The sequence below is a fragment of the Chamaea fasciata genome, unplaced genomic scaffold, assembly GCF_029207755.1.
Source record: "Chamaea fasciata isolate MVZ Bird 193981 ecotype frontalis unplaced genomic scaffold, bChaFas1.0.hap1 SCAF_37, whole genome shotgun sequence".
NCBI classification, from domain to species: domain Eukaryota; kingdom Metazoa; phylum Chordata; class Aves; order Passeriformes; family Sylviidae; genus Chamaea; species Chamaea fasciata.
This window is the reverse complement of record NW_027094122.1, coordinates 1,905,823-1,926,861: the sequence shown is the minus strand read 5'-3', so window position 1 is coordinate 1,926,861 and position 21,039 is coordinate 1,905,823. Positions and strand designations below refer to the sequence as shown.

General features: G+C 49.2%; 1 protein-coding gene across 1 annotated transcript in view; it reads left to right on the top strand.

Annotated features, from left to right (window-relative positions):
- Positions 1-21,039, top strand: part of LOC136303562 (uncharacterized) — a gene marked incomplete at its 5' end in the record, with an annotated part of 1,177,971 nt that overhangs the window by 12,699 nt on the left and 1,144,233 nt on the right. The window lies entirely within an intron of this gene.

Genomic DNA, 21,039 nt, shown 5'->3' with positions numbered 1-21,039 from the left:
CTGCCTGTAGCTCTGAGCAGGGATGACGAGATGGGAACATCTGTGCTGGGGCGGAGCTGGAGACCTGGTGTAGCAAGCACTGGTGGCCACCATCCACCCTAGTTATGCTTGTCCTGGTTCGTTGGTGCCTGGGGCCCTGGGCAGAGCACTGACAGCCTGGTCTGGCCCCCAGGGAAGGAGGAGCCCCTGGAGAAGCTGTATCAGGTGGGGCTGCTGCTGGAGACACCAAGGACAACCCCAAGGATGCCAAGCTCTTCCTCGACCTGGCCACCGGCAGCTGAAGATGATCGACTTGGATTCTGGCACCTTCTTCAGACACGCTCCCTGGGGCCCAATTTGCAGGTGAGTCCACAGCTGGGGGGATGCTCCCAGATGTGGGCATGGCACGGCCTGGCCGGGCACCAAAGGTTCCTCCCTTTGCTGGGGCAGACGCCACAGATTCTTCACTCGGCCGTCAAGCTGCCTTTTGGCTCTGCGCAGCTGCTGAGGGCTGGATGTGCCGTGGCTGGCTGCAGGCTGGGCACGTGTCCTGCCCTCCTGCTCTGCCCCCAAAGGCAGCAGTGATGGGCAGCTTTGGGCCCAGCTCTGAGCACGGCCAGCGTGGCCTGGGCACTGCGGGCGGTGGGGACGAGGGGACAGGAGCCTTCGGCTGACGGGCACTTTCTGGTTTCTCTCCTTCCAGCCGGGCTCTGCGGGTGCTGAGGCTGCTCTGGGCTCTGCCAGGGCTCTGCTGGGCTCAGCCCCAGGCACGGCTGGGCTGGCTCTGCCCTCACATTGCTCTGACAGCTTTGCATCAGACGAGCCCATTCTGAGCCCACCGAGTGAGCTTTCTGCTTTTGCAGGTGAGTGAGACTCTCCTGCAGGCCAAGAGATTGCAGTGAGGGATCCACATCCAATTGGCAAGAACCCAAGCACTCCACAGTTCCAGCTGAACGCCTGGATCTCCACAGGATGTTTTGTCTGCCCCGCTCTTCATTCCTTTTTTGGCTGGAATCGTGCAACTGCCCTTTCTTCCTCCTCCAGAAGTGCCACAAGTGAGCAAAACCTGGCGAGTGGACGGCGTTCCTAAGGCAGTGCAGTCTGGAGCGGATGGATGAAGAATTGCCCTTCTGCACTTCCCAAGCAGAGCAAAAAGCTGTAAGTGGGACTTTGCGTCTTTACGAAACCCCTGACAATTTCAAAGGGAATGTGCAGCTCATTCACAGGGTGAGAAGGAAGGTCCGTCTTGTAAAGGATTTGGGGTTTGGCAAAGTTTAGATTCCCAGTCCTGCTTGGAGCTGGCGGGGCACAAAGCAATTTCCTATTGCTTCAATCACAATTTAAAATAATACTGGAAACAAACCACAAAATCTTTTTTAAAAGGCTGCTGAGGTCAGCAGGATGGATCCATGCCATCAGCACATTTATGGAGTAAATAACGGAGATCTCATTTGAAAAAGTTCAGTTATCTCTTTATGCAAAGCTATAAAGTATTTTTACTACGCTGCACTTGGGTTTTGTTTTTATCTTCCACTTTTTTTCTGTGTTGTTTTTAATTTTCTTTTTTTTTTTTCTTTCCTTAATAGAAAACTTGTCCTAGGGAAGGAATGTCCTTTGCTGCTGGTTCCCGTGTGGAGCAGCTCCCCAGGCAGAGCCGGGCAGCTCCTGGCCCTGCAGGGCTGAGGCTTTTCCCCGTTGCTGGGCACAGACTGATGGAGCAGCGCTGCTGAACACGGGGACACGCAGAGGGAGCAGGAGCAGCTGCCTGTGTCCACCTGCAGCTCCAAGGCCCAAACTCTGAGCAGACAGGGCTGGAAGAGACTGGCAGGCTCCCTGTTTGCTGTGCTGCCCCACTTGTGCCCGGCCCAGCTCTGCGGGAGGCAGAGGGAGAACCAGGGGCAGCTCCGGCCAGCCCCCAGCACAGGAACACCTCCGGCCCCGGGCCTCGGGGCACTGTCAGCACCCGCTGCTCCGGCCACGGCTTCTGCTGGCCCTGACGGCGACAACCAAACTGTGCCTGATCCCCAGGGAGCAGCAGCAGGGCCTGGATCCGATCCCTCAGTCTGGGGCAGGGCTGGACAAACGACCCCCACAGCAGCAGCAGCAGCAGCAGCAGCACATGGAGCTGACTTTGAGCACAGCCCCCGCCACTGTTCCCTCCCGTGGGCAGCGGTGTCACAGCAGCCTGAGGCACCCGGGAGCCCTCAGGGCCCGCAGGGACTTGAGATGGCAGCCCTGGGCTCCTGGGGGTTGTGCAAGGAACAGAGGTGAGGACTCCCTCTCCACGTGGAGCTTCCCGATGGAAAAGGCTGCTGTGAGCAGGCCGCTGCAAGGGCAGAGGAAGGAGGGTCTCGACCCCTGGATCTGTGCCACTTCCACAGTCCTGGGCAGCAGCCACCGAGCCCCGGGGGAACAGAGGGCACAGCAAGAGGGACAAAAGCAGGCAAGGTCAGAGACTGGAGAGAGCCAGACCTGGGAGCAGGAGCAGCTGCTTCATCGCACTCTTGGAGAAAGCTCTCGGCTGTTTCTAAGCGCTGAAAGGCGTGAAGGGCAGAGAGGAGGGGACACCAAACAATGCTCCTGTTTGCACACCCTCCCCTCTCAGTGTCCCAGAAGGAATTGGATGAACTGTATTCTTCTCTCTGAGTCGTCTCGTTCAGCGTGAGCAGCTTAGCACCAGGAGCTGAAGGAGCTGAAGCCTTAGGCCACAAGAGCTGACCAAGAGGGAACTTTTTGACCAAAGTAATGCTGCTAACATGGACCTGACTGAATCCAGCAGATAAAATCATGGAAATACAGAATCCTTTCTGTTGGGAAAGACCTGGGAGCTCATCAAGTCCCAGTGTTAAGCCAGCAGTGTCAAGCCCAGCACTAAAGCCTGAAGTGCCAAGGCCTGGACAAGAGGCCTGACTGAGGCCTGAACAAGCGGCCCTGAGCCAAAGGTGACCTCTCGATGAACCTTTCAGCCAAAGGTTATCTTTGTATCTGCTCGTTAACAAAATAGGCACCGTCATTAGCGTTGTAATAGATGCATCCTCTCCTTAGTGAAACATGTATTGACCTTTCTGTATTTAGAAGCCAGACAAGGCCATGAAGTCTGACATCTGGCCTTGTTCGGGGCTGTAGGGTCAAAGGCAACTCCCCTGGTTCCTCCTTGGGCCCTGGCCAGGCTTTGGGAGAAACCCAAGAGGAGGATGCAAGCAGATGTTCCTGCACTAGGAGTGCTGCTGGCAGTTTGTTTATTCAGCACTATCAAAGCTGGGCCCTCTCCCAGCCAGGCTGGAGCCTCAGCTGTGGCTGGAGGCAGCTGCAGGAATTCCCAGTGTCCGGGAGAGGCTCTGCACTCCTTGGCTGTGACAGCTTCCCCAGCTGCTGTGTGGGTGTGGGCGATGGGAAAGGCTGAGGGTAACTGGTGATGGATCTTTCTCAATCACTGCGGGCAATCCGTGGTAGTGACGGCTGGCTGCATTGCTGAGCTGCTCCTTCTGTGCTCCTTTGCTGCTTTGAACTGTAGTAAATTTCACTGATTCCTTCAGGTGGTGTCTGTGTCCTTGGTGCTGAGCCTGCCCACTGCGAAAACAAAATTGGCATAGCTTGGCCGGATCAGCACAAAATGACACTTTTTAAATCTAAAGGTGAGGAATCAGTCCTATCCGAAATTCCCGGATGGGAAGCCCTTCCCTAGAGTTCTCTGGCTCTGGAGTGGGCTGAGGTGGGAACAGATTTTTGACAGGGGCCACTGTATTAGAGGGTGTAAAGTACCCCACACTGGCTCTGAAATGGCTCACTACTCAGCCTGAGTGGGTACCACAGTGGTCTCTTGAAAAGGAGAGACTTAGATGCCCTAAAAACCCTGGTACAGGAACAACTGGCTCAAGGACACATAGAGCCATCTATGAGCCCTTGGAACACCCCAGTATTTGTTATAAAAAAGAAATCTGCTAAGTGGAGGTTACTCCATGACCTGAGAAAAACCAATTCCACGATGGAGAGAATGGGCACATTGCAGCCTGGTGTGCCATCGATGTCCCACAATGCTGCCTGCCTCCTGGGACATCCTGATTGTGGACTTAAAGGGCTGTTTTTTCACTCTTCCATTACCCCCAGATGATACCCCAAAGTTTGCCTTGACCGTGCCTTCTATTAATAACGCTGCACCAGTGCAACGTTACCAGTGGAAAGAACTTTCCCAAGGCGTGGGAAACAGCCCCACGATGTGTCAGTGGGGTGTTGCTCAGGTACTCTGATCAGTGAGAGAACAGTTTCCAGGGGCATACTGTTACCATGGCCTGGATGACATTTTGATTGCACCCCAAACCAGAAAAGAACTCTCACTGATTCAGCCAAGCCTGTTGCAAGCGTTCAAACCACTTGGGCTGCAAGTAGCACCAGAGAAAGTGCAGCAGCAACCACCCTGGAAATATTTGGGACTCAAAATAATGAACCAGACCATACAGCCACAAACAATTCCGTTTCCAACCAAAATTCTGACTCTAAACGATGCACAAAAACTCTTGGGTACCATCAACTGGGTCAGACCTTACCTAGGACTGACTGACTCTCAACTAGCACCTTTATTTGACCTCCTAAAGGGTGACTCTGAATTAACTTCCCCCAGAAAATTAATCCTGGAGGCAAAAGCTGCTGTTGAAACAGCAGAGCAAGCTATCACCAACAGACAAGTCCACCGGATATGCCCAGAGGTGTGGATCACTGTGTTTATTCTCATTGTTAGTTTTCATCCTACTGGTGTTCTTGGGCAGTGGAATCCACGCTGGCCTGATCCTTTGCACATTCCAGAATGAATGCTTCCACCTCATCAAGCAAAAAAGACGGCACCCACCGTCTTTGAACTAACTGCACAGTTAATTATCAAATGTTGTCGCAGGTGTTTACAGTTGAATGCTACGGATGCTTCAAAAGTTGTCTTGTCTCCGTGACACAAGAGCAATTCTAATGGTGTTTTGCTAACAGTACAGCCTTGCAAAGTGCTTTGCAAGGACACTGGAACGCTTTGGGCACCTGCCCGACGTGTCTGTCCTACCTTACGTCCTGTCCAAGACCACCAGCAGCATTCTCCTGGTGGCCCCTCCACAGACGGTGTGGAGCCGTGTGTGGAACAGTGCTGGAAACAGCTTGTTCACCGACCTCGGGGAGAGCTGGGACTCTTAGAGTGATGGTGCATTTAAGGATTCTGTTTGTTTACAAACTGGTTTTCTGTTTACAGAGTGGTTTTTTCTGTTTACAAATTGTTTTTCTGTTAATTGTTAATCTTGTTAATTCTGTTAATTGGTTTTTCTCAGGGTTTTAAAAGTTGAACGTTTTCTTGTTTTAGTGTTAAGTTGTAGTTTGGAACCATAAGCAGTTAACCTGTAACATGCCAGCCCGGAAGATTGTGATCTCGCCTGACAGCTCCTGGGAGTGAGTGCTGCAGCTCCAGTGGTACATGGGACACATCACTGGCTGAGCAGAATTAAGTTTGTCAAAACCTCCTTCAAATTAAACCCATGCTGTCTTGTGTTACCCTGTCTGCAAAAGGGCCCTTGCAAATGGGATAACGGAAAACAATCTGCATTTTAATAAAAGCAAAGGCAGGAGATGTAGCAGGGTCCAGCTGGTTCACAGCTGGGCACAATGAGTCTGATCATAACAGACCCAACTGGGCTGACCTGGCTTGTTCTAGAAGTCCCCGGGGGAACAAAGAGCTCAGCCAAGCCCATCCAAGCCCTGGCTGCAGACACACCCCTGGCCAGAGATGTGGGCAGTGCAGAGATTCTCAACCAGTTGGCTTTCCAAGCCCGGGAAATTCAAACTCACCATAAAAGGGAGCTTGGAACAATAAATTGTGGCTGTTGGTCAGAACTCAAGAAGATACTGTGTGGTGTGTCTGTCTCCAACCCACCAGCCTCGTGTTACACTATGTCTAAATCTATGTTTCTATCTATATCTCTATCTTTATATGTGAAACAATAATGATAATGTGCAGTAATGCTGACAATACTGATTTGCCACCTTTGGCTGCTCAGGGATGTGACACTAAATACCCTACAGAAAAGCACTGGCCACGACTCAAATGTCAGTGCTAAACTTTGTGAGACTGCTTGCAAGGAATAAAGGAGGAAGGGATGAAATTGGCGATTTTTATGGGGTTTGCCGATACTGTGGTGTGGAATGCTTTGTCTGTTACTGTGAAAATACAGTGATTTGGACTGCTGGTGTTTTCATGTACCAGACTATTCACAAGCTGCAGGATCATCAAACAGACAAAGGGGCAGTTGAAGGAGCAGGTGAAAAAATGAGGAGATGGGAACCTGTCCTGATGGAGAACCCATCCCACAGATGTTCTCCATACCCTTAACAATGGACCCAGTGGGGAAATGGAAACCCCTGGATGTGCACAGCTGCGCCCAGTTTGCGAATACAACCGTGCACAGTGAGACTTTGACTTCTGGGGAAATTGTTCTGGGTGTGATGGCCCCTGACAGGGCCACCCCAGAGGCTGCAGGGCTGGACCTTCATGCATTAGAATTAATTAGGACAAATCAGAAGCAAATGAGAGTTATCAATACAGGAATAGGAACTCAGATTTCTCCAGGACACTGGAGGTTTGAGAACTGCTCACTGGAGCTTGGCCTTGAAAAGCGTTGATGTCATGGGAGAAGGAATTGATGCAGATTGTCAAGGAGAAATCAAAGTCATCCTTTGAAACAATAGTGAACAGAGTGGATTATTTAAGCCTATGGCGTGGCAGCAATTACTGATATTGCAGTTTGAAAAACAGTTGTGCAGAGAGGAGATCCACAGTGTCACTGCGGTCCCCTGGCTCCACAAGGCCCTGCAGGCTCCCAGGGCACCTTTGGTTCTATGGGGCCCGCAGGGTTTAGCTGGCGGGCAGGGTCAGCACCAGAGACACGCACCAACTTAAGGAAGCCCAACCCCACCGCGGGGGGACCCGCCTCCCGCCGGGGCTCTGCCGGCACCGCCACCGGGACCCCCCAAAAACACCTCCCGGGGACCCCCCATGTCCCCTTGAGGGGCATCTGCGCCTCAGCTCTGGAGCCCTGCCAGATCCAAACATCAAGCTGCCCGGCCCCGACAGAAAAAAGCCCCGGGAGCCATAAATACATTTTCTGTGAGCTCCAAACATCCCTCCCCACTTCAAAAAAACCGCCCAGGATATTTGGGGCGCGCTCCCCCTCCCCGGTCACCCGCAGGATACGGGGGCGATGGTCCCGGGGCGAAGGAGCTGCAGATCCAGAGAGCAGTGAAGTCACGCAGTGCCTCCTCTGCCGGCTCCAGCTCCTCCATCCCTCCTCTTCCTCCTCCTCTGTCCCTCCTCCTCCTCCTCCTCCTCCTCCGTCGGTGCGGCCGCGGGCCGGGAGCTCTCGGGTGAGCGGGGCCGGGCCGGGACACGATGGGAAAGGGGTGGGTCACCCCCAAACCGAGATGGGGGCAGCGGAGGTTTGGGGGAACAATGGGAAAGGGGTGAGAGGGGGGGATAGGGGGAGGTGGGACAGCGGGAAGGGAGTTCCCAGTAGGGGTCCCCCAGTAAACCCCAGGACTCCCAAGCCCTGTCCCAGCGCCCACAGTTCCCTCCACAGCCCCGGCTGAGTGGGGGGCTCAGCCCAGGACCCGTCATTGTCTGGGGCTCCCTCGAGTGCAGCAAATGGGAGAGTGCCCCCCAGGGTGGAGTTTTGGGGGTCTCCCCACCATCACGGCTTTAAGAACCCCCGACAGTCAGGCGCCGCTTTAACTCCCCTTGACAGGGCGACACCACTCCCGTTGATTCCGGTAGTGGAGCCCCCATGGGGGGCTTGGGGGTCCCGGGAGGGTTTGGGGGTCCCGGGGGGGTCTGGGGCTACCTGGGTGATGCCGATGGTGGTGATGAGGACCCCGTGCCAGGTATAAACCTTCTCAAGGGGGCTTGGGGGCGTGTTGGGAGGTCCCATGGGAATTTTGATGTCCTGAGAGGGTTTAGGGGGTTCGTACGAGGCGTTTGCAATCTTGGGGAGTTTTTGGAGGGTCCCAGGGATGTTTTTGGGGTTCCAGGGGAGGTTGGGGTGTCACGGGGAGATTGGAGGTTCCCAGGGAGGGGCTGGGGGGTACCTGGGCAGGGCAGGTGACAGAGCTGGGACCCCGTGCCGAGTCCGAACCTTCTCACTGGGCAGCGTCAGCGTGTTCAGGGAGATCCTGGGGGACCCCGAGGGTCACCCCAATTCCCAGGGGAGCCAAAATACTAAGGGCTCCCCTGAACTCCCTCACCCCTGGATCTGCTGCAGGCAGGGGGACACCAGCACTCGGCCCCTGCCCCCACTATCATGGGGGGGCTGTGGAAGAAACCAGGGGGGCACAGACAGGTCAGGGTGGAACCCCAGAGTCCTGGAGGAGGGGACATGGGGACAATCCCAGGAATCCCCGTGAGGGGCTTAGGGGGGACCCAGGAGGATTTGGGGGCGGACTGGTGGGGTCATGGGGGGATTTCCAGGAGTCTTGGGAGGGGGGGAAGAACAGGGTGAGCCCCCAGGATGGGTTTGGGCAGAACCGGATTGGAGCTTCCAGACGCTGAATCCGATGAGGAGAATGACCACGATGGCAGCGATGACGGACACAACGACCACCAGGGTGAGATTCCTGCTGGATTCCGGCTCTGGGAAGCACGGGATGGTGAGGAGGGGCAGGGGAACCTCCATCCCACTGCGCCACATTCCCAAACTCCCAGTTACCACATTCCACATTCCCCGCCTCAGCCCAGGAGAAGATGCCGAGCTCCGGCATTCCGGGATGCTCCACCCGGCACTAGTGCTGCTCCCGCTCCTCCGGCAGCGCCTCGATCCTGGCCCGGGGGGGGAAGGCGCCGTCACTGTTGGGAATGATCCCGGATTTCATCCCCCTTCATCCAGCTGATCCCCGTGGTGCTGGGGTAACATCTGTACGTGTGGCAGGACAACATCGGGAAACAAAGGTTTACTTAACCGAAACAAAGAAGTGGACAAAGGTGGAAGGGGGAGATAAAGCAGGTAAAAGACAAAGCTTGAGGCAGCTGCGGGCTTTTCTTTCTCCGGCGTTCGGGGAGACGCGTGTCTGCCGCTCCTCGAGGATCTCAGCCGCCGCAGAGCACGCCGAGCGGAGAACGGCTGTTGCTGGCCGGAGGAGTTTCACTGTGGCCAAAGGGATCCAGTCCTGGGAAATCTACTATCACCAGTTCAGCCTCAATCCTGAGTTTTCCCTGCCACCTGCGGGAGCTGGTCCAGGCCCTGCCTCGCCTTCGGCTCCTTCGGCGCTGCTCCTCTTGCTGCAGCGTGACCCTGCACCCCCTGCGCTGCCGGGACATCCTGCCCCTGCCTGCCGGGACACCCTGCCATCCCAGCTACCAGCCCGGGACTTTTCCACTGTTTCAGCTTGGTGCTCTGAGGATCCTGCAGGGACAGCGAAACCAAACTGCCCTGGGTTTTGTGAAACAAAGCCCTCAGGGTTCTTGGTACTGTTGTCGTTTGTCATTAATGCTGTAGTTGTTTGGTGGGGGGGGAGTTTTTTGTGTTTGTTTGCTTTGTATTACATACTAGTAGAGAACTGCTATTCCTATTTCCCAAATCTTTGCCAAAGAGCCTCTGATTGTAATTTTACCTGGCAGATACCTGTCTTCCCAAACCAAGACAAGGAGGAAGGACAAATCTCACTCCCTCCACTTCCAAGGAGTGTATATTGTGCGTTGTATACTCCCTTGGGGTGTTTGCCACCTTTCCTGAGGGTGAACTTGTAGGATTTGTTGCAAACTTATTCACAAGAAATGTTGTGTGTACCTATTAGAGTTTTACAGTGAGTTAGGGATTTGGCAAAGGTGAATTGTTTAAGTTGAAAATAATTTTTGGGTGTAACAAATCAACCCCTGCATACTACAGATAAAAATACTTGCAAGAACCTTTCCCTTTTTCATTTATCATCATGCATACTGCTTCACTGGAAAAGGCCTCACTGGATGTGTTTGGAGAGGAGCCTGCTTTTCCATTAAACAACAAGGAATATTTGACTTTTGAAAGAAAGAGACAAAAACATGCCATTTTTTTAAATGGCACGTTCTTAGTTATCAGATTAACAACATTTTTGGAGGGGTATTCAAGCAAGAATTAAGCGTAAAACATACAAATAAACGTACTCTTACTTTCAGCAATCCTTTAAGAACTGGAGACTTCTCTTAAAGCAGGATCCCTTTCCTTCTGGGTGGATCACCTTTAGGTATTCCTCCAAACAAGCTGCAGCTGTCCCATGTGACACTGGCAGGGGCAGCTCTGGGCCGTGGTGCTTCCCCAGGAGTTTTTGGCGGCTGACTCTTGCTTAGGTAATTTAGTAATTGTGCTGCCACCCTCGGGATCCCCAAAAGGTCTGTCTCCCACATGCCTGCATGTTGCAAGACTCTATTTCATTTCCATATGTTCCTCTTTTCTGTGCACGATTGGTCTTTGGACAGATAAAGGAGGGGTTTTAGCACCTGTTAATGAATTAATTAAATGGTGGATGTACTGATGTAATCTCTACAAAATTATTCTGTTAGATACTTTGGAGACTTCTGTTTTGCTTGTGTGATCTTTACTATTTGAGGGAAACTTTGAAACTCCTGATGGGCCTTGAGTGATTTTTACTTCTTGGACAGACCGTGCTTCTCTTGTCTTTCTACTTGTTGTCCCCTTAATTTTAGCCCCTAGAGGGCTAAACTTTACAGTTTCATTAAATAAATCATAAATGCTTCAGTTTATAAATAATATAGATGTTCATTGTATATTTTTATATAATTTAATTTTGTCCCCTGCAGGGCTAAAATTTGGAGGGTGAGTGCTGCTCTTCAGGAAAACCTGGTGATGGAACAAATGAGGCGCAGCTGGCATCAGTCAAGGTTTCAGTTAGACAGAGTGGAAACTCTGCAGTTGGAGCAAGTGCCTTCATCAGAGCAGCAAGTTCCAGAGCTCCTTCACTGTGGCACCTTCGGGCTTGGTGGTAGGAGAACCTGACACAGTGAGTGTAAAGCAACGACACCTGAGCTTGCAGAGTCTGTGGGTGAGTAAAATCTGGTCTAAGTTCTGTTGTTTTACAGAAGAAAAATGTTGTAGCTGATCTGTCAAACACAGTAGACTCCAAGTGAGGGCCTGGCAGTGACTCTGTAAGAAGAAATGGTTTCTAAAACAGGGTAAAAAAGTGGGAGCTGGCTGCTGAAGATTGATAGCAGAGATTTTTTTGGCTTGGTTGTCGCACTAGTGATTCCACGTGGTATATTTTGATGCTTTTCAGTTTAGATTGCTGTACAAGTATGAAGTTAAGGCATTAAAAAAAAAACCTCAAATTTGTCTCTTCAACGGGCTCTAGTACAATTACGTGGTAGTAAATGCATCAACAAATATTGGTTTTAGTTATTTTTTGAAATAGCTCTTAAAAAGCATCCCAAATCTTGAGAATTCATTGGAGCCTTCCTTAATTGTTTGGCATTTCAGTGTGTGTAGGCAGTAGAGCATGTGAGCAGCTGTAACCACGTTCGTGCGGTCAGTTTTGCAAATACATGAAAAAACTTGCTCATGGGAGAGTCACAGCCCACTTGTGTTTACAACCTGAGACTGGTACAGTGAGTAAAAACAAGCTGGGATACTTGTAGGAACAACAAAAACCCAGGAAACCTTGAGAAATCTTTGGAATCAAAATTATTGTGTGTTTATGGCCAATGCAGTGCTAAGAGAGCCAGGACATGCGGCATGTTAATGTTTGGGTTTGGTTTTTTAGTGTCCACTTAAAATTAGTAACGTGGCTCAGATTTTTCAATACAGATCTCTTAGGTACTGGAGGTAGTTAAGTGTGTCATACTAAACACTCTTGGAGTTGAAAATGTTGCTTTGTGTGAGTATTTATATTTTCTGAAACTCAGCTGTGCATGCTTTTTGTTGGCCGTTGAAATGCTGTAACCACAGCTGAATTGAAATTGGTCGGTTCAAAGGAGCTGATACAATTTTGTTTGCTCATCTAACTTAGAGCAAGAAATAGGCACAGACTATGAACTGAGGGATGTTCACTGGTATGTTTGAAAATTTGTGTTTGATAATTGAAGTTAAATATCATGAGAAAACCTCATAAACAGGGGTGAAATTCAACATGTAAAGTGCTTGTTTTCCTTTGTGGCCTTGTGTGGACTGTCTTGCAGATCAAACTTCTAACTCCTTCTATGTGAGTTAGCATTAGCAATAAGTGGCAAAGTCCATCCTGTTGTTAAGAATTTGGATGCTGTGTAGGGCAAATCCACCTTTTCCCCCTATTGTTTGGCCTCTCTTCTTACCATTTCTGTAATCATCAATGATTGAGTAAATCCCCAAGAGCATTTTGTGGTAGTGATGCAAGCACACTTGCCATTTTGTGAGTGTGTGATAAATACATATTAAATGGTACCAAATGAGCTTAGCAGAGATAATAGGTTGTGTGCTTTTCTCTAGAGGCAAGAACACCAGGTGTGGCCTGGTGTTGGGATCGTGGATCACAGGAATCAGTCGATGACCTCAGTTTTAAAACACCAGTCTGGCTGCATTTGGTCTGCTCTTCTCTCATCTGGAATCTCTGCTGTATGTGCAGCTACAAACCCTCGGTTTATAAATTTGCTTAAAACATTACAAATCTCATACTGATGTAAGAGTGCTCCTGCGAGGAAAGGTTTATTAAAGAAACAAATCTTACGTGAGAAGAGTGCAGAGAAGAGATGCATTTTGCCATAGCTGTATGGCTGAACCTATGGGGGTGGACAGAAATTCTGAATCTTTTCTTCCGGCCCCTGTGTTGGAGGAAGGGTTAGGTTGGAATCCTGCAGTTTTCTAAAGTAGTGTCTTGGAAGAGAGAGGAATGAGTCCCAGGCTGAGCCTTCCTTTAGGAGAGGAACTGCAGGTATCCTGTCATACCCCGCGCTGCTTTGCGCCTCGGTGTATCCCATCATTCCCCGTGCTGCTTTGCGCCTCGGTGTATCCCGTCATGCCCTGTGGCGCTTTGCGCCTCGGTATTTCCAATCATGCCCGCGCTGCTTTGCGCCTCGGTGTATCCCGTCATTCCCCGCGCTGCTTTGCGCCTCGGTGTATCCCGTCATTCCCTGCGGTGCCGCTCTGCGCCCCGGTGTATCCCGTCATGCCCCGTGGCGCCGCTTTGCTCCTCTGCGTACAAATGACGTCACCGGCGTTTATTTCGCCTCTCATTTGCATAAGTTTACATAAGGCTGGCGCCTCGGTGAGGTGGGCGGGAACTGAGTCACGCCCAGGCCCCTCCCAGTACAAACCAGTAACTCCCAGTCCCCGTGGTCAGTGACGTCATTCGCGTTTATTTGTACTCTCATTTACATAAGTTTGCATATCGGCGCGGTGGGCGGGGTCAGAGCCGTGTTGGCCCCTCCCACTCCCTCCCAGTAGAACCCAGTAACCCCCAGGCCCCGCCCAGTTTGCCCCGCCCTTGTTGTCGATCTATATAAGGGAAGGGGGCGTGACCTGATGAGGGGCGTGATCGGTTCACATGTGGGGGAGGGGCAAAGGTTAAACCACGCCCAGAAACCCCAAAGCCAGTTTAAACCAGTACAAACCAGTAACCCCCAAACCCACTCCCAGTCAATCCCAGTATAAACCAGTGACCCCAAACCCACTCCCAGTCCATCCCAGTACAAACCAGTGACCCCAAACCCACTCCTAGTCTATCCCAGTATAAACCAGTGACCTGAAACCCACTCCCAGTCCATCCCAGTATAAACCAGTGACCCCAAACCCACTCCCAGTCCATCCCAGTACAAACCAGTGACCCCAAACCCACTCCCAGTCCATCCCAGTATAAACCAGTGCCCTCCAGTCCCCATTCCAGTGCCCTCAGCTGTCCGTGCTGGTTTGAACTGGGATCTCTCGACGCTCGGCGACCTCCAGGGAGCGGCTCAGGGCCAGGGCCCGGCGCTGGGGGATACTGGGAGTTACTGGTTTATACTGGTTTGTACTGGTTTGTACTGAGTTATACTGGTTTGTACTGGTTTGGGGGTTTTCCTTACTGGTTTGTACTGGGAGGGGCTTTAGGGGTCACTGGGACGAACTGGGATGAACTGGGAAGGGATTTGGGGTGACTGGTTTGTACTGGTTTATACTGGTTTATACTGGTTTATACTGGTTTGGGGTTTTTCTTTACTGGTTTGTACTGGTTTGTACTGGGAGGGGGTTTGGGGGGTTTTTTGGGATTTTTGGGGAGAATTTGGGGGATTTTGGGGATCTAAAAATTCCAATTTTTCGTGGGAATTTTGGGGTCATTTTCTGGGATTTTGGGGCTCTGAAATCCTGATTTTTAATGGGAATTTTTGGGGTGAATTTTTGGTGTTTTGGGTGGGAATTTTGGGGAGAATTTGAGGGATTTTGGGGCTTCAAAAAACCCCATTTTTCAGTCGGAATTTTGGGGTCATTTTTTGGGATTTTGGGGCTCTGAAATCCTGATTTTTAGTGGGAATTTTTGGGTCATTTTTAGGGCATTTTCGGTGAATTTTGGGGGATTTCGGGGCTCTAAAAGTTCCAATTTTTAGTGGGAATTTTAGGGTGAATTTTGGGGGATTTTGGGGCTTTAAAAATCTCAATTTTGGGAGGGAATTTTGGAGTAAAGTTTTGGGATTTTGGGTGGAAATTTTTGCGGGTTTTGGAACTTCAAAAATTCCAATTTTGGGATGAATTTTGGGGATTTTTGAGGCTCGAAAAATCCCAATTTTTAGCGGGAATTTTGGGGTAAAATTGAGGGATTTTGAGGCTTAAAAATTTTCAGTGGAAATTTTCGGGTCATTTTTTGGGATTTTGGGTGGAAATTTTGGGGTGAATTTTTGGGATTTTTTGGGATCGAAAAATTTTAATTAAAATAATCAAATAATTAATTATTTAATTATTTTAATGAAAATTAAATAAAATTAAATTTCAATAAATTTTCAGCTCGCCGGTTTTTGTTGTTGTTGTTTTGCTGTCGCCGCGGGTTTTTTTTTTTGTTTGTTTGTTTGTTTGTGGGAGTTTGAGGCGGTTTTTGGGAAAATTTTTCCCCTCAGGTTTTGCCGATTTGGGGATTTTTTTTCTTTTTAAAGCGATTTTTTTCCCAAAAAAAATTCGTTTTTCCCTCTAAAATCCCCATTTTCCCCCCTAAAATCTCCCTTTTTCCCCCAAAATCTCCATTTTCCCCCCAAATTTCCGTCTTATCCGGCAAAACCCCCCGCGCGCCGCCATCTTGTACGGCAACCCCGAGCGTCCAAACCACCCCAAACCCGACAAATTTTCCCGTTTCCCAACCAAAATCTCCATTATTCTCTCTAAAATTTCTTTTTTTCCCCTTAAATCCTATTTTTTTTCCCCAGATCTCCATTTTCTTCGTTTTTGTACGGCAAAAAAAACCCCGCGCGCCGCCATCTTGTACGGCAAGATCCTCAGGGCGCCGCCATTTTGCCGCCCGCTCCTCACCCCTCACGCCGCGCCGCCATTTTGTACGGCAACCCCCAGCGGTCAAACCACCCCAAAACTCCCTAAATTTTGCCCTTTCCCCCCCAAATTTAGAGTCGGAGATTTCCATTTTTATCTCTAAAATCCACTTTTTCCCCCAAATCCCCTTTTTCCACCCAAATCTCCGTTTTCTCCATTTTGTACGGCACGATCCTCAAGACGCCGCCATTCTGTCGCCCTCACGTCTCCCTCAAACAGCGCCGCCATTTTGTACGGCAACCCCCAGCGGCCAAACCGCCCCAAAACCTCCCGATTTTATCCGTTTTTTCTCCAAATTTAGAATCGGAAAATCCAATTTTTATCTCTAAAATCCCCCTTTTCCCCGAAATCCCCTTTTTTCCTCCCAAATCCCTGTTTTCTCTATTCTGTACGGCGAAATCTCCGAGCCGCCATTTTGTCGCCCTCACACCGCGCCGCCATTTTGTACGGCAAGCCCCGGAGGCCAAACCGCCCCAAAACCTCCCGATTTTATCCGTTTTTTGCCCCAAAAAACGAGTCGGATATTTCCGTTTCTTAATTCTTTTGAATTTTTCAGGATCCCCCCTCAGCCCAACGTGTCTTTCCAGGGTCTTTTCGGGGTGTCTGAGGGCGCGGCCGGAGCGGCCCCGGGGGAGCTCAGCGGGTTTTGAGCGAAGGTTTGCCGGAGAGGGCCTGATTAAACAAACAAAAAAACCCCGAAATAAATAAAAATGTAAAAATATCATTCTGGGGAGGGATTCCCCCTCCCCCCAAATTTTTTGGGGTTTTTTTTGGGGGGGGTTTTTTTGGTCACCTTTGGCTGCCAGCTGCAGGTGGTTCCGGAGGCGCCGGCGGCGCTGATCAGCCTCGTGCGTGGCCTTGGCAAATGAGGAGACAGGGGAAGGAGGCAGCTCTTAGGAACAGAATTATTCCTTTTATCCTCTCTATGCCTGTTTAAGTACTGCCTTCCCTTAGGGGGATAACTCAAGCAAACACCTGTTGGATGCCATTGTGTTTTCAGGGATGATTTAGGGATGGCTGCCCATTTCTAGTGATCCTGTTCAGAAGTGGTTTAAAATGTACAGTAGTGTAGGCAGAAAGTCAAGCTAGAGCTGCTGTGACAGTGCTTCCATCATCTGTCAGCATCCTGAGTGTTGTGAGCTAAACCTGAAATTTGATTTGAACTGCCTGATATCTGCCAAGGGGCAGGATATCATTGCTGGAGAGAAATCCTCTCATCTTCCGCGACTCCATCCCCAGTCAGATGGAAGAACAGGTTGGTATCCAGAGGTGAATGGCGCTGGACCTTTACGGGGCACAGAAATCATCCATATCCCCATGCTTTTAAGGAAAGGGATTCTGAGCAGAGGGCCCTTTGGCTCTGCGGCAGAAACTGTTTGGAAAAACTTGCTTTAATAATAAGATTCTGACTGAAGAGTTTTGCAGAGGATGGTTTGCTTATGGAAATGGTCAAGCGGTCGTTCTGGTATTTGGACACCAGGTTACAAAAAGAGGAAAACTACTGTATCGGTATACACGAAGTGAATGAAAAAGTAGATTAAAGGAAAAGTTCAGAAGCCAAAGCTGGAGAGAGGTTCAGAGTAACCCAAAATTGCCATCCAAGATCTTGGGGAGGAGGGTTGTAACCTTTCTGAGGTATTACTGTGCGTGTGCTCCCTAACGAATACATTGGGTGTGTTAGACCAAACCAGACAATTAATTTTTAATACAGAAGGACTTTGAGGACAACTCTGACACCCAGAGGAAAGAAAAGGCTTTATGGAAAGTTTCCATCTTCGAATCACTGCTAAAGTAGAAGTGCTGTTTTGTTAGTGGAAAATGTCAGTGACATTTCAAATAATTGTGTATTCCTGAGAGGTGATTTACTACAGTAAATCTCCTTTGTGGAATAGTTAAGTCACAATTGAAATTTGGTGCTGTGCAGTAGTCCATTGTTCTGGTCCTGAAACTCTTTAGGGAACAGTCCCCATAAGGGGTAGTGATTTGCTGGTGGCCAAGAAATGTATTTTCTGTATGATCCAGGTGGAGAAGTAAAGGAAGAAATGCTGTGAAATGGACACATTTTTTGTACACCTGAAAAGAGACTTGGATGTGATATGCAGGCAGATATCAGCTTTAAATTCGATGTAGTCAATGTTAATGGTATTAACATACAGATCTTTATCAGCAGAGGTGTATTCAGGCTTCTTCTATTTTCCTGTCCATTTGCTTCAGTGTAGCAGTGTGAGATGAAAGCCCAAGGCTTTGCAGACTGGCTCCTCATTTGTGCCCCTGTTTGAGGCAGGGAACAGGTAGACCTGAGAAACAGTGAGAATGCCAGCACAGGGGCTCCTGCTGCACGTGCTGATGCGTCCCTTGTGTGGGATGGAGAGTGCCCACTTGGTTTGAGGATTTGCTTCCAGGCACCTGATTTCTCTGAGATGGTGTCATTTTCTCTGTAAATGTGCCTCTATGGCTGTAGCTGCCAACAGTTTAGTCTGAACAGTATTCATCGGTTTGATTGTTTCCTGCTCCCTCTGACTTTGTGGTGCACAAGTCGACCTAAATGTCTCAATAATGAATTATTGCTGGGTAATTAATCAGCTTCCCCTGCTTTAGACAGTTGCCTCCTAGAACTTACCATTATTCACCTCCATCAGCCAAGACATACAGACACTAATGGCCTCATAATATTGTCAGGAAGATGTCAGGTAGTACTGCCAGGGTGTGAGTGCATCTCTTTGATCTAAGCAAATTTTGTTAGTGTTTTGCCCCTAATCTCATTCTACACATTTATCTTGCCAGTGCCACGAGCTGGACTGAGGACACATCATCAGGGTGCAGTCGGGAGCAGTCTGTCCAAATGAACAGTGATTTCAGATTTGCAATGGGAAGTGAGTAATTCCCCAGCAGGTAAGTCACAAAACCAGTTACTGACAGCTGGGACAGTGGAAATTCTCCTTGCAGTGGCCTTGTTTTAAACACCAAGACGAAAATATAATGCATGCTTAGAAGGTGCAAACAATGTCTAGTCTCATTTCACTCAGTGAAATTTGCTCAGCTTCATCTTGGAGCACTGGAGACATTTTAGTATTTCAAAGTGTATCAAACTATTTGCCCAGTATTTGGAAAAGCTACTCAGATTTAGTGGAAATGTTTCTATTTCAGACCCAAACCACTTTGATATTTGTTAATTTTATTAGTGTATTGAAGTTCATTGACACTGGGAAAAGTGATCCTGTTTCTTCAATTGATAACACCACAGGAATTGCCTTTTTATTAATCTTTATTTGGATGCCTCCCTGTCCCTATGGAACAATGGGGTTGAAGATGCAGTGAGGTAGAACACTGGAAGGAAAAGGCCAGGCTAAATATTCCTTGAAATAAATAGGTCTCTTTCCCTTGACTTCAAAGGAAAAGAAAACCAACCTAATTAAATACAATTAAAGGGGAAGAGGAAAAAAATGAGAACCTTTGATTTGAACACACTTTGGAGCAGAGCATGGAGAGATAGGAGAATGATCTCTGTGAGATGAATAAGTTGCCTCTCCTGCTGCATTTGTTTTGGGGTGGGTGAATCATTTCTTGAGGATTCTGTTTTTAAAAGTTGGATTTGACTTGGTTGATATTCCTTTCAGCATCTAGATTTTCTATTTTGGCTTGTATTTTTCATACAAGAACCATGTTGTTAGAGCAGATAGCTGGTCCTGCAGTACAGGCAGATCTCATAAGGGTAGGAGGATAAGGAAATACACCGGAAAGGACAATATTGAAGATTTTATCAAGTTTGACCTCCTGGCAGTTGATGCAAGTTGTCCCTCAAGGTCTTGTGGGAGCTGTTTCAAGTGAAGAGAGCACGAGTCACAAACACAGTGAAGTTCTCTGACTGATTCTAAACAGGGTAAAGAATTAGCCCCTTCACCATCACGCCTGGATTTTTACCTGGGGAGAATGTCTATGGAAAAAGATTGTGGCTGTTGTGAAGGAATAATGTCCAAGGCAGCCGAAAATCTGCGTTGGCTGATGTGTTGTGTGTCCTCCCTCCTCCCAGTGTTTTCAGTCAGTGTGTCAGAGCCTTTCCTGGCATGTGAGACATTCCTTGAAGTGTTGAAATGGTTCCTTGGGACTCCCTCACTCTTGGCAAAAAAAGTAGGAGGACTGTTGGGGGTTAGGTTTGTTCCTTCTTTCTCTAAAGAATTTTTTCCCCACACGTTACCAAGGGGACCAAGTGTTGGATACTTGAGAGTACTTAACCGAAACAAAGAGGTGGACAAAGGTGGAAGGGGGAGATAACGCAGGTAAAAGACAAAGCTTGAGGCAGCTGCGTGCTTTTCTTTCTCCGGCGTTCGGGGAGACGCGTGTCTGCCGCTCCTGGAGGATCTCAGCCGCCGCAGAGCACGCCGAGCAGAGAACGGCTGTTGCTGGCTGGAGGAGTTTCACTGTGGCCAAAGGGATCCAGTCCTGGGAAATCTACTATCACCAGTTCGGCCTGAATCCTGAGTTTTCCCTGCCACCTGCAGGAGCTGGTCCAGGCCCTGCCTCGCCTTCGGCTCCTTCGGCGCTGCTCCTCTTGCTGCAGCGTGACCCTGCACCCCCTGCGCTGCCGGGACATCCTGCCCCTGCCTGCCGGGACACCCTGCCATCCCAGCGACCAGCCCGGGACTTTTCCACTGTTTCAGCTTGGTGCTCTGAGGATCCTGCAGGGACAGTGAAACCAAACTGCCCTGGGTTTTGTGAAACAAAGCCCTCAAGGTTCTTGGTACTGTTGTCGTTTGTCATTAATGCTGTAGTTGTTTGGTGGGGGGGGGAGTTTTTTGTGTTTGTTTGCTTTGTATTACATACTAGTAGAGAACTGCTATTCCTATTTCCCAAATCTTTGCCAAAGAGCCTCTGATTGTAATTTTACCTGGCAGATACCTGTCTTTCCAAACCAAGACAAGGAGGAAGGACAAATCTCACTCCCTCCGCTTCCAAGGAGTGTATATTGTGTGTTGTATACTCCCTTGGGGTGTTTGCCACCTTTCCTGAGGGTGAACTTGTAGGATTTGTTGCAAACTTATTCACAAGAAATGTTGTGTGTACCTATTAGAGTTTTAGAGTGAGTTAGGGATTTGGCAAAGGTGAATTGTTTAAGTTGAAAATAATTTTTGGGTGTAACAGATCAACCCCTGCATACTACAGATAAAAATACTTGCAAGAACCTTTCCCTTTTTCATTTATCATTATGCACACTGCTTCACTGGAAAAGGCCTCACAGGATGTGTTTGGAGAGGAGCCAGCTTTTCCATTAAACAACAAGGAATATTTGACTTTTGAAAGAAAGAGACAAAAACATGCCATTTTTTTAAATGGCACGTTCTTAGTTATCAGATTAACAACATTTTTGGAGGGGTATTCAAGCAAGTATTAAGCGTAAAACATACAAATAAACGTACTCTTACTTTCAGCAATCCTTTAAGAACTAGAGACTTCTCTTAAAGCAGGATCCCTTTCCTTCTGGGTGGATCACCTTTAGGTATTCCTCCAAACAAGCTGCAGCTGTCCCATGTGACACTGGCAGGGGCAGCTCTGGGCCGTGGTGCTTCCCCAGGAGTTTTTG